We start from the raw sequence: 14,071 nt of genomic DNA on the forward strand, positions 1-14,071 counted from the left end.
ATTTTAATTGTAAAAAAAAAATGTATTTGTGACATTTAGAAGCAATGGTAATAATTTAAAATACTGTAAGTTTTTTTTTTGTTAACATTAATAGGTATCAAACTAATAATATATTGTTGTATTACTTACACAAATATATTTTTTAATTTTAAAAATGCATTAGGGACATATAAGCTATGATAAAAATTTACAAAAAGCTTTAATTTTATTACAGCATTTATATTATATTATATTATTTGTTCATTGTTAATTTGTTTGTTCATAATAAATAAGTAAAATAAGTAGAAATGAACATTGAAAGAATTCATTGTTAGTTCCTGACGATACCTAATGCAACAAACCTTTCGCACATAATGTTAATGCAAACCTTGGCAAAAGACCCACTGCACATCTTCTAAGGACCAGCACCACCACCCTCGACCACACTTGTCAACAGCAAACACCTTACAAACCCCAAGAGATGGATGTATGAAACTCGTTACTTTGTCCCAGGTCTGAAGCAGGCCTGTCTGGGCCTGTCTGAGAGGGGTGAGATCTCTTACCACTGGTAGTACCTTCTCATCTGGGTGTAATCCACAGCTCAAGTATAAGGTAATTAGGTGGTGTCTCACAGCTGGTGCTTAATCCCTCTGTAGAGCACAAGATACAATGAACATGTTACATAGAGTATATATTTGTGTGAGTCTGATCTTTTACAGCATTACAGCAAGCGGGTCCACACCCCTAATTATAACTTGTTGTTCTTATTCAATAATTCTCACTTCCCTGCGGGTAAGTCATTCTCTGTGCGCTTGGAATGGTATCCGTGCGAGGTTTTAAATGGCTGTGATTCCCTGATTCACTGAGAAACTATGCATGTTTTAAAAACTGTTGCATTTAACGTGTCTGATGGTTTATGACTAAGTCAGTTCACTTGAGTGCACACACTCACAAAACAGTAATGTTAGAATGTTGCAATGACATTGTTAGTGTTTAAACAATAGTTACACACTATCGTTCAAACGTTTGAGTTGGTACGAGTTTTAATGTTTTTGAAAAAAGTATCTTATGCCCATCAAGGCATTTATTTGATCGAAAATACAGTAAAAACAATAATGTTGTGAAATAATATTACAATTTAAAAGAACTGTTTCTATTTTAACATAGCTGAATTTTTCAGCATCATTACTCCAGTCTTCAGTGTCACATGATCCTTCAGAAATCATTCTAAAATGCTGATTTGCTGCTCAAGAAACATTTATTGTCATTAAACTGAGAGGTCAAAGTAAAAAAAGAAGGAAACCCCGCAAAAGTCTTCAAATTCTGTCACACTGTCAGTTTTGAACAGTCCGTTCTAAATAAAAGCATAGAAAAATAATACTGACCCAAACTTTTGAACACACAAAAGTGTGTGTGTGTGTGTGTGTGTGTGTGTGTGTGTGTGTGTGTGTGTGTGTGTGTGTGTGTGTGTGTGTGTGTGTGTGTGTGTGTGTGTGTGTGTGTGTGTGTGTGTGTGTGTGTGTGTGTGTGTGTGTATGTGGTTGCTAGCTTATGTGGTTGTTTTGGTTTACTGCTTATTTTCACAAGTCAAAAGATATGATGTTCTTGATCAAATATGATATATATAGCCTACTCTCTCTGATATTCAGATTTTTGAATATGTCCTGGGTCTCTTTCAATGTACTTAATCTGGCAGGTATAAAAGCGTATGACTGATTGCTTAGAAAAGCAATAACACACCTCTCCTCAACAAAACCTATTATCTGAGGCATAATTCATGTCTTTTGAGTTATGCACCAAATTGTAATATTTACTGTTAGTGGTTTGTTCCCTAATCCTAAATACGAGCAACAGTATTAGTGATACTTGTCATAGCAAGCACTACTGCTCATTATTAATCCCATTGTAATTAATCACAACAGACGGTTTTCTTTTGCAACCCTGTAGCAGAACAAACAGAAAACGTTCTAGCATGCATTCAGTTGCTGATTGCATTTTAATTTAGTCTGGATTTACTTACATGCGTGAGAGTTTTTTATATATGATCTATTATTTCTCATAGTGATTCCACCCTACGGGTTTTCATGTTCCTTAAACCGAGCTGGAGCTGCAGGGTGTGGGAGTGCTTGTGTGTTATGTTGTTACCATAGCAACATATTATGATTAAAACTTATACAGGAGAGCTCCTATGGGACAGACAGCAGAATCCCATCAGCCCATTAAGACAGTGAAGCAATCAGAAAAGCTTGTGGTGTATTTGTTAAACCTGTCGGTATAGTTTACACTAGACACTGTGGGAAACTTGTTCACTTTATCTGTGCAACTTATCCTCTCAGAGGTAAAACTGAATTTATACAAAAACATGTATATTCGATAAAAACAGTATAGATTATAGTTAATGATAATGTTAAAAATGTGTTATTAAACTAAAACTATTCAAATTTGTTTTCATGAATTAAAATAAAGCTGAAATAAAATAAAATATTAGATGAAAAACTTAAACTTAAAACAACAAACAAAAATTAGAAATGCTGTTAAAACAACAAACAAAAATTAGAAATGCTGCATTGACAACGAAATAAACTAAACTAAATAAATCATGTTTGACTTGTAAGTTCCAAAATTACTAAAACTGAAATGAAAATAAATTTGAGCTATTCATATATATATATATATATATATATATATATATATATATATATATATATATATATATATATATATATATATATATATATATATATATATATATATTTACACAAAATGACAAAAGCATATAGGCCTAACAAAGCTTAAACTAAAATGAAAACTGAAAACATACATCTAAAATATTAATAAATAGCCTACTATAAATAATGATAAAATGACAGATCTCGTTCATAAATCTATTCGTTGTTACAGCTTTTCTCAGTCGCTTTGGTGCATTTCTCGAATCATCCTTAACATTTGCAAACCAGTAAGTTCATTCAACCCGATCTCACGGCAATTCGTATTTCGTAGACTACGTAGGCTATTTTACGAGGTGGCTATAATCGTACGAATTCGTACTAATGACCCACCCCTGCCCGCCCCTAAACCCGTCACTGGGGTTTAGACATGCGTACGAATTCGTAAGAATTAGCCACCTCATAAAATAGGCCTACATACGAACTGGTCGTGAGATAACGTTAATTTCTCGAAACAATTCACACAAACAATTCGCACAAACAGCACCAGACAATGGACTACCTGCACAAGCCTGTAACTTGCTCAAAATCCTTAGCTCGTCTCTCAAAAGCAAGTATTTATTAATGAACATATCTGTGCTATCAGAATGACAGTCCCTGTGTCATTGCTCACAAACAAGATAGTTAAAATGTTTAGCCACGTTGTCATAACAGTGTCACAGGGCTTGACATTATCTTTTTTGCTCACCAGGCAGTCATTGTGGCTAGTGGTTTTCCAAAGTTGCTAGTCACTCAGCATTTTCACTGGACACAATTTTGACATTGATACCTTCGGGAAAAACTGCATTATAGATAATTTTTAATATTATCTCATAATTTGGCAGCCGGTAGGCCTATAGGCTGCTGTCGGTTTAAGACCTGACGCATGGACCCATTATAGTGTTTTATATAGCCAATACTTGTCTTTATGTGCGTGCACTTTGGGTGTGCAGGATTTTGAATGAGTAAATTATGCGCAATCTCTTGCAGAATTTCAAGCCCTGTCTTTTTCTGTATAAAGTTTATTTGCTATATACTGTAAAATGCAAGTGTAATATGCTACTGTAAGTCTAAAAATGCTACTGCTGCACCTTTCAACCAAGCAAGATATTTTTAGGGGTAAGACTATTCAACAGGGAGCAAGTATAATACAGTACATGAGCTTCATGGCATTAGCAATTGATAATATAGCAGACAATTGTTCTGTGCATACTCAATTGCATGAACGTACAAAAGCATTTGCAACTTGTTTGCTTTTATGATGTGCACAAGTGACTAGATAATGTGAACAAGTAGTTTCAGGTGTGATCTGAGAAATGTATCAAAGCAACTGTGAAAAACTATAAAGTATTTTCCTGGCATATTTATATAGTTTTCCACATGTACAAATGTTTTAGATAAGTTACCAATTTGCATGTTGAGAACAAACAAACAAAGTTGGCCGCTTGGCAGGGCGAGATTTCTGTCAGAACTGTCCAGGAACTAGAGCCAAGCTCATAATGTAATATAAAATATAGCAGATCAAACAAGAGGCCAACACATGAAACTGTGTGCAATAGTAAATGTGAGTGCAAATGAGACGGAGAAGAAAATGAAAAACCTCTTAACAGGACTATAATTAAGTCTGTGAATGGAGGAGATGGAGAAGGTGGTAGTATAATTGACAGGGGACATTACAGGTAATGCATGCCAGTATAATGATTACAAGTCTGTCCCAGCATATGCTGTAAATTAGTATACACATCCTCAAAGACACATTAATGTGTCAGACACCCAATGACTAAAGACACAGAGGATCCTGGTCTGTGACATGACGGCAACATGATATGACAAGCTACACATCATTGAAGGCAGTCTGATATTCCATATTGCAAAATTTCAAAACGTCTAATAATACTTACACAAAGGTACTTTTGAACTTTGCATTCATCGACAAATCCTAAAATAAAGTATCACAGTTTCCACCAAACGTTTTAAAGGGTTAGTTCACCCAAAAACGAAAATGATGTCATTAATGACTCACCCTCATGTCGCTCCAAGCCCGTAAGACCTCCGTTCATCTTCAGAACACAGTTTAAGATATTTTAGATTTAGTCCGAGAGCTTTCTGTCCCTCCATTGAAACTGTATGAACGGTATACTGTCCTTGTCCAGAAAGGAAATAAAGACATCATCAAAGTAGTCCATGTGACATCAGTGGGTTAGTTAGAATGTTTTGAAGCATCGGAAATACATTTTGGTCCAAAAATAACAAAAACTACGACTTTATTCAGCATTGTATTCTCTTCCGGTTCTGTTGGGGATCCGCGTTCACGAGTCCGCAGTGACGCTGATGACGTAAGACGCTGCTGACGTGTTATCTGGTGCGTCCGTGTATTCGGGTTCAAATAAATATGGCTGGGCAAAAAAATGCAAGTCTCACTCTGTGTGGAAATCCTTAGACATGTTTGTGAAGATTGTTTTGTTTCCAGCGTGCGTCTCCCTCAGACTGTAAACGAAGCTCGGGCGCACCAGACAGACGTCAGCTCGTCTAACGTCAGCAGCGTCACTGAACGCGGATCCCCAACAGAACCGGAAGACAATACAATGCTGAATAAAGTCGTCGTTTTTGTTATTTTTGGACCAAAATGTATTTCCGATGCTTCAAAACATTCTAACTAACCCACTGATGTCACATGGACTACTTTGATGATGTCTTTATTTCCTTTCTGGACAAGGACAGTATACCGTTCATACATTTTCAATTGAGGGACAGAAAGCTCTCGGACTAAATCTAAAATATCTTAAACTGTGTTCCGAAGATGAACGGAGGTCTTTCGGGCTTGGAGCGACATGAGGGTGAGTCATTAATGACATCATTTTCATTTTCTGGTGAACTAACCCTTTAGGAAGGACCTCCGTTTTCAATTTGAGGAAGAAAAGTTGGGCACCAAATCTACATATAGAATGATTTCTGAAGGATCATGTGACACTGAAGAATGGAATAATGATGCTGAAAATTCAGCTTTGACATCACAGCAATAAATTACATTTAATAATACAAATAATAATTAATAATACTGCAACAAAACAGTTAATAATATTTCACAATGTTGTTTTTACTGTATTTTATGATCAAATAAATGCAGGCTTGGTGAGCATAGACTTTTTTCAAAAACATTACAAAATCTCACCAACCCCAAATCTTTGAAAGGTATATGCGTGATAGTGTGTGTGCAACCTTTTTTTAAAAATTTTTATTTAAATAAATATATCAATAAGCCAAGGCGTTAAAACAATACGAATATCAAGACAACAATGCCTGATACATACTAATGTACCACATCACCATGCATTATGTTTTTAATTTTTAAAATAAGTCAAATCAAATTAAACCCTTGTCTAAAGCCAAAGCTTTAATTTCTGGCATAACAATCTCATCATATCATCTTGCCACATTTCCCCGTTGAGCCCGTCCTAAATCAACTTCCTTTTGTCATTGCTGGGCCACAGTGACAACAGCACAGACATTCCAATGGAGTGTCACTCTAGTTAGATCACTGAAACATTCCTGTGGCAGAGCTTAGGAATTAGGCTCTCTGGACTCATTCACTTTTGGCTAAACTACAGTGTGAGATCACACACACACACATGAATATGTGGTTTACGGGAGTCTCTATAGGCGTAATGGTTTTTATACTGTACAAACTGTATATTCTATACCCTATATTCTATACTATATTCTATACCCTTACATTAACCCTATCCATCACAGAAAACATTCTGCATTTTTACATTAAAAAAAAACATCACTTAGTATGATTTATAAGCTGTTTTCCTCACAGGGATCAAATAATAATGTCCCACAAGGACAAGGATCACACACACACACACACACACACACACACACACACACACACACACACACACACACACACACACACACACAAATAACATACTCTAGAGAGGGAACAAGTACTGCATAATATCTTACGCTATGGGGAAAACCTCTTTTCCACAAGATATTGAAGCCAAAAATTATCCTTAATTTCCCCAAGTTTACATGTTAATGAAATCTGATGTAATATTATAATGCGTATTTGGCTTGCTGTCCGGGGGGAGGGCTCCGAGCTCATGATTCGGCCCGACCCCAGAGAACTCCCCCCATGACCTTAGAGATCATAGGTATCTATGAGCGGACCCAGCCGAATGTGGGGTGAAGGAGTGGTGGTGGGATGCTGAGAAATTAGTCATGAGACAGGAGGTAAGGGAAGGCTTTATTTATACTGGCTTCTTCTTGTGCTGATTGGATGATTACCTGAACATGCTCCTCCCGAACTTTGTTACATAAAACTTCATTTCACGAGTTTACATGTTAATGAAATCTGATGTAATATTATAATGCGTATTTGGCTTGCTGTCCGGGGGGAGGGCTCCGAGCTCAGAATTCGGCCCGACCCCATTCTGCAGTTGAACTGACAGCTCGCTGACGCAAGAATTATGCGAGCGTGAATTTGTGGAAGAGTTTAACCGTTCACCCGGGAGGGCTCTCGCAGCGTCCGACGGGAACTTATATGCTCACGGCATCGGACGGGTAAGCCTCGCCAGGTTGGACGGAGGTCACCCGCTGGACTCGGTCGGAAGGGCTCGAACGGCGCTTCGAAGGGGGGCTGGGGCACGGGAAAGACCCCTCACGTCCCGACGAATGGGGAGCCCACCTGGCAACACGAGCGCGGTCGTCCGGCAACGACTAAGACGGGCAGACTCTCACAGCAATTCGAACGGGAGGGTTCAACCACCGTTTTGGAAGGGGGGCGGAACCTGGCCTTCGAACGGGTGAGTCATCGCTGCGTGCGAACGGGGGAGTCTGCATATGATTGAAAAACGTACCCTATGTATATTAAGCGAGCGTGCAAGCGGCGAGCCCAGATGTAATCAGAAGGTTTGGTGTAAACGGATGTAACTGAAATGAGGCGCAGCAGGTGATAATTATAATTTAATTAATTAGTTAGGGCTTGGTGAGCATTTCTGATGAAAAAACGGCTAGACCTAATATAGGTTTTGAAGGCATTCGATGACCAGCGACCGAGGGTTTTGATTTGTTGTTGGGAGAGACCTTTTTGAGCGGCTGTGGTAGCTGCTCCGATGCGGAATGAGTGGCTAGAGAAATGCTCTGCTGTGATGCCGGATTTGATGAGGACTGCTTTAAGATGCTTTTGGAACCAAAATCTCGTAGCTGGATGATTGGAGTCGTTAGTGAAAAGAGGGTCGAGTGGGTATTTGGACGAGGAAAGTTTGTACTGCAGGTAATTAAAAAGCACATGGTACGGTTGTATGGGAGTTTGTAGATTGAAAATATAAACGACGTGACCTCTTTTGTCTCTGTCCGTTTTGCTTTGTTTAATGAAAAATGATATGGTTTCATTATCTACGATCTGAAGGTCTGACATAGTGGGATGGATATTTGGGTCGAATAAGGAAGTGATGGTCAGTTCGGAACAGCGGAGGAAACCGAAGAATGCTAGGATGAACATAGCTTCTAATGTATAGGCGGTGTTGGTGGAGTGGTATCCAAGACGGAGTGATGAGATGCATCTGGTGAGTATATCGATTGTGATTGGTTGTCTGGTATCTGGGCGCGTGGGGCGGTATTTTTGGATTCCCTTAACTAGAATGGACGTTTGGGAGTTATTTATTGCAGGTGTAGGTTTACCATGGATTAATTTATGGAAGAATTGAATGCCGCTTAGATAACTTTTAATGGATCCGGCTTGGAGACCTTTAATACTATGAAGATGAGATATGAATGAAGTAACTGTTAAAAGAGAAAATTCGGGAAACGACAGGTTGTGAGAGAGGTGGAATGATTTGAACGATTTCCATGCGATGAAATAGGTTTGCAGGGTTCTGGGAGAAACGGCTTGGAGGATGGATTCAATGGACGTGTCCAGGAGGGATTTTAGCGGATGGTTTATGGGAAGATCAGCTGCAAATAAGGAGGTACTGGAGTTGGAGTGGGGTCTGCTTCTGGTGCCAGCATCCTGAATTTCTGAAAAGAGAAACGGGAGAGAGAGTCAGCGATTTGGTTTTGAGCCCCTGGGACGTGATTTGCAGTTATTAAGAACTGGTCGCATGCGGAGATCCATATGAGGCGTCTGAGGAGTGGCATAAGCGCAGGTGAGCGAGAACGACCCTTGTTGATACAGTGCATGGTTGCTTCGTTGTCGTAATGGATTTGGATGCTTTTGGTTGACCATTTTTTCCCTCATAGGGAAGCAGCGACGACGATTGGGTAGAGCTCGAAAAGGGCAGAGGAGGCTGAAGACTGGGGTGTGTCTAGGAGCTGAGGGGGCCAGGGAGACGCGAACCAGCGTCCTTGGTAATAGCCGCCGAAGCCGATCGAGGGAGCTGCGTCTGTGAACAGTTTGATATCGAGGGGGAGAGAGATAAAGTCGTCGTAAAAAAAAATTAAGCCGTTCCACTGATTGAGGAAATTAATCCATAATTTTAGCTCGTTTTTTGACTCGCCAGAAAGGATGATCCGATCTTCCAGCGCATGAACAGATGAAGAGAGGGCTAGGAGATGCGCGATAAAGGGTCTGCCCTGTGGAATAATGCGCATCGCATAATTTAGGTGGCCCAGCAGCGAGAGAAGTTCGCGTTTTGAACAATCTGTGCTGTCTGTAAAATTAGAAGCGATTAAAATTATGCGATCGATTTTTTCCTTAGGCAGTGAGGCCTGGAATTTTGCTGAGTCCAGATTGATGCTTAAGAACTCGATGGATGTAGTTGGACCCGATGGACCCGGGTCCAACTACACCCGATTCTCCCGATTCTCCTGGGCTAACGGAATCCCTAGCTTGGCGAAAACTTTTTTCACTATGAGGAGGTGAGCCTCGGGGATGGTGTCGTGAGGTGAAATTATTAGGAAATCGTCGAGCAGATGGAGAAGATGAGGAATTGCATAATTATTGGAAAGGATCCAACATATGGCTTCAGAGAGAGTGTCAAAGATTTTTGGGCTGCTTTTCAGGCCGAAAGTTAAGCCCACGGCGAAATAATACTTTTTCTGCCATTTTACACCGAATAAGTGCCATGAATCGGGGTGGATTGGCATTACTTTAAAGGCAGAGGAGATATCTACTTTTGCAAGCCATGCACCTCGTCCTGCTATTTTAATCATGGTTATGGCTTGTTCGATATCATGATAGTTGAGAGAATACTCTTTGAGAGGGATGAGACTATTGAGGCTCGGATATGGAGAATAATGGGGGGCTGAAAGGTCGATTATCAACCGCTTTTTTTCCCGAGAATTTCCTGGTAGCCACGCCTATGGGGCTGATGCGAAATTTGTCAAACGGGGGGGCCTCGAATGGACCCATCATGAAACCGGATTCAATTTCTTTTTTAATTAGCTTATTTACTACTCCAGGCTCTGCTAAGGCGGACTGAAGGTTAGGGCAGATAATATTTTGCGTTGGATGGCTTTCTACACCGGGTTTAAAGCCTTGAATGAGACCTGTCAGTAAATAATTTGTGAAGTTGGCATTTGGGTGGTGTGATAATTCTTCGGCTAGACGGAAAACATTCACAGGAGTTGAGAGATAGTTTTTTGCGTTTTTATTGACAGATCTTTTGACTGGGCATATCACGCGGGCGTGTGCGCCGCCACAGTAATCGCAGACGTGGAGAAAACGACAGCGTTGTCTTGGGCATCTCCCTTCATTGAAGTTCCTACAAACTTGTCTATCGGGTGTCGAGTATGGTGCTCTAATTGAAAAATCTTCTCTTGCGTGGCGCGGAACGTAACTTGTGGATTTTATGGCATTCTGCTCTGGGCAGGGAGGGATCGATGGATTAATTTGGGGGCATGCCGTGGTGGCATGGATTGTGGATCTGCAGATTGCGCAAGAGATATTTCTGCACCAGAGGAAGACTCGGTTATGGAGATCAGTGTCCAACGCTCCCCAATAGGGACACTGATTCCACTGGGAAACGCGGACGGCGCATTTTGCGGAAAACAGCTTGTGGTACGTATAAAAATGACTACCCCCGTAAGACAACGCGAGCTCCGCAATGATAGACAGATAGTCGTTCAGCTCGCGCCGTCTATGGGGAAAAGACGAGCATATGATTTCTGTATAGCGGCTGAACGCGATACAGAATTCGGCTAGTGACAATGAACGTGATGTAACCTGTGAGTTATTTTTAAGAGTGACTGAAATGTCGCCGCAGTCTACTTGGCGATTGGACTCAGCTGGGGGAAACAAGGACAGGAGAGAGCCCAAATCAACATCTGCACCTGCTAGGATTTGAGCTCTGATGTTGTTCGTCACTGGAGGAGGTTCAGTTGCTACTGCATTCAGAGGGGCTGGTTGAGGAGTGGCTGAGAAGAGAGAGAAAGGAGAACGCACTTGGAGAGGGTTAAAGGGATGGGAAATCGGGGCTGTGGCCGTTTGCCGAGGCATCCTCACGCAGAGAACGGCCCCCGGATTAGGTGGAGGAGGAGGAATAGGAAGAGCATAGTGTGGAAAGGGGAGGGGAAAGAAATGCGCCGGAGATTGACCAGCTAACAGAGGCATCCTCACGTTAGGGTGAGCACTTGACGCTTGGGAAGGAGGAAAACTGAAAGAAGTAGAAGGGAAGAAAAACGTTTGGGGATCGTGTAAGAAAGTGGAACTGCCGGGATCTAGAGTCTGAGGTACCACAATGGGAGGGGCTGAGGAGGGGTGTTGACCTGGAGGAGATTGGCGCCCATCCGTGACTGGTTCCTGGGCGTGGCCCAGGCTAGCGGAAGGTCTGTGACTCCGTGGCGCGGGGGCGGAGCCCAGCGCTGCAAGTGAGGAAGGAGGTACTGCGGGACGAGCGATCGGGGCCCAGCGAGCCTTGCTCGTTCGAGCCGAAGGAATTGGAGCTGAAACAGAAAGGTGAGAAGATTGTAAGGTGACATATAAATTAAATAATTCTGCTTTTTTCATCCTGCGGGAGAAATTTGCATCAGAATTAATTAGGGCTTGTCTTAGCCCCTTAACTGTCCACTTCCCTATGGGAGGGATGTTAGGGGGAGCTGGAAGGTGGGAAGACGCGGAGGAAGACGATGATGAAGATGATGAGTTCCTCGCTGGCGGTGGTGAGGGGAGTCTTCGGCGTCTTGGAGTATGCGGAGAGGATCTGGCGGGCCGACGTCCCCTGGTTAAGGATGGAGGCTCAATGTTGTCGTTGGCTGCTGGAGAAGGAAGGGTCGCTGGATCTGCGCTTTGCGGTGGAGATGACTCCGTGATGAAAGATTCATCGTCGGAGGGGAAGAGCTCTAACTCGGACATGACTGCACAGAGGCGGAGTCAGATGCTGAGAAATTAGTCATGAGACAGGAGGTAAGGGAAGGCTTTATTTATACTGGCTTCTTCTTGTGCTGATTGGATGATTACCTGAACATGCTCCTCCCGAACTTTGTTACATAAAACTTCATTTAAAAAGACGCTGCTCTTTTAGGAGAGAGAGAGATATACAGTGAGAGTGTGAGTCGCAGCGGCGAACACACACTCTTAGCAGTGAAAGGATATAGACGCCGGAAAGCATAGCAGGTACGGCGGCTGAAGGTGGCGAGGTGAAGGCCAGCGGCTTCAGGCTCGAAGGCTCGTCCCGCAGAAGGCTTTCTGTCAACGGCGTGGCTTCTCACTCCGGATCCAGCGATGCAGTAGTGCTTCTCTGAAGACATGAAAATCAGTTTGTATCAGCCAGTCGAGCGTATTTATAGGCAGAGGCCACGCCTATTCTGGCGGGACATGACGAAATGGGTGCAAAGCGCCCCCATTGGGTATCACGTCACGCAGGGCCTCTCTCGATAGGCTGCTGCTGTTGCCGCAGGGCAGCCAATAGGCGCGCGAGCCGTCTTGCCTATGTCTGCATGCTGCCGCACAGCGTTTTACATTAATTCAAAATTAAGGATAATTTTTGGCTTCAATATCTCGTAGAAAAGAGGTTTTCCCCATAGCGTAAGATATTACACAGTACGAGAGATACTCTCGTAAGAGAACTCCCAATTCACCACTTTGTTTCCAGTTCAAAATTCAAAGCACATTTTCCATCCATCTGCCTGTGCGTAAGAACTGTACAGTACTGTCTATTGTTATATTGGAGGCATACACAACATACACAATTTAATATATATTATTTTAAAAAATCAAATATTTTATAATTATCACTGCAATATTACAATGTGCAGCACTAAACAGCAGTTTATTTATATTTATCATATTTAAAAGATACACAGACAAATCGACAGATCGAGATAGATAGATAGATAGATAGATAGATAGATAGATAGATAGATAGATAGATAGATAGATAGATAGATAGATAGATAGATAGATAGACTTTCTTCTTTCAAAACATCATAATTTCTTGCTTCCGTCAGCAGAGTCATTGTCTGAAAGTGGAAGTTCATGTCTGCACACACTGCTTTCTCCATTAGAGAGGGGCCATCAGGAAAACCAGATTAATTCCCATAAGCTGTGCCACAGGCGGGCGCCAACATTTCTCCTGGGCCTTTCTCTCACCACGCTGCCCAGTCAGATCACGGGGAGAGACAGCGGGAGGCTGAGGGACACAGGGTGGAGGCCTGGCTCTCACCTGGGGTGACTGACATCAACAGTGGGCCATGTGGGACACATATGCATACATCCACACTCACACACACAAACACACACTGCATGACGCCAGTCCAGGAGGCGTCATTGGGCCTTATCATGTGATTAAAGAGCAGGAAGCGATGAGAGGGTGGTGACAGCGAGCTGGACTGATGCACAGGAGGTGGCCAATATTAATAATAATACTCTCCCTAACCCACACAGGAGATAATACCAGATCAACAAGACACATAATGCTCTCTCTCTCTCTCTCTCTCTCTCTCTCTCTCTCTCTCTCTCACACACACACACACACACACACATACACAAAAGTTTATGAATTTTTGAACAAAAAGAAAAATAATACATTTTTACCCTGAAACACAAAACCAGTCGCAGGGGTACATTTTTTTTTAATTGAGATTTATACATCATATAAAAGCTGAATAAATAAGCTTTCCATTGATGTATGGTTTGTCAGGATAGGACGATATTTGGGTGAGATGCTATAAATGTTTTATATACAGTAGATAAATGTTTTATATATTTATGGTAGGAAATTTACAAAATACCATACATGACCTTTACCTAAAATCCTAATGATTTTTGGCATAAAAGAAAAATCAATGTCAATGTATTGTTATTTGGCACAAATACACCCGTGCTACTTGTGACTGGTTTTGTGATCCAGGGTCACAATTATGAAAATCATTTTTTGCAGTGTAAGTGTCTTTGAGAACATTTACAAAAACATATCTACAAAAAAAATCACAAATGTGAA

At 41.5% G+C, this 14,071-nt stretch overlaps 1 long non-coding RNA gene across 2 annotated transcripts in view; it reads right to left on the reverse strand.

Annotated features, from left to right (window-relative positions):
• The window catches only part of LOC143749852 (uncharacterized), a 34,207-nt gene that overhangs the window by 15,410 nt on the left and 4,726 nt on the right, over positions 1 to 14,071 (reverse strand). For both annotated transcript variants that reach the window (XR_013207080.1, XR_013207079.1), the window contains exon 3: positions 543 to 629. This is a non-coding gene — a long non-coding RNA (uncharacterized LOC143749852). The remainder of the gene's footprint in view (positions 1 to 542; positions 630 to 14,071) is intronic.

The sequence above is a fragment of the Siphateles boraxobius genome, unplaced genomic scaffold, assembly GCF_051911475.1.
Source record: "Siphateles boraxobius isolate OS27281-9 unplaced genomic scaffold, OSU_SipBor_1 25, whole genome shotgun sequence".
NCBI classification, from domain to species: domain Eukaryota; kingdom Metazoa; phylum Chordata; class Actinopteri; order Cypriniformes; family Leuciscidae; genus Siphateles; species Siphateles boraxobius.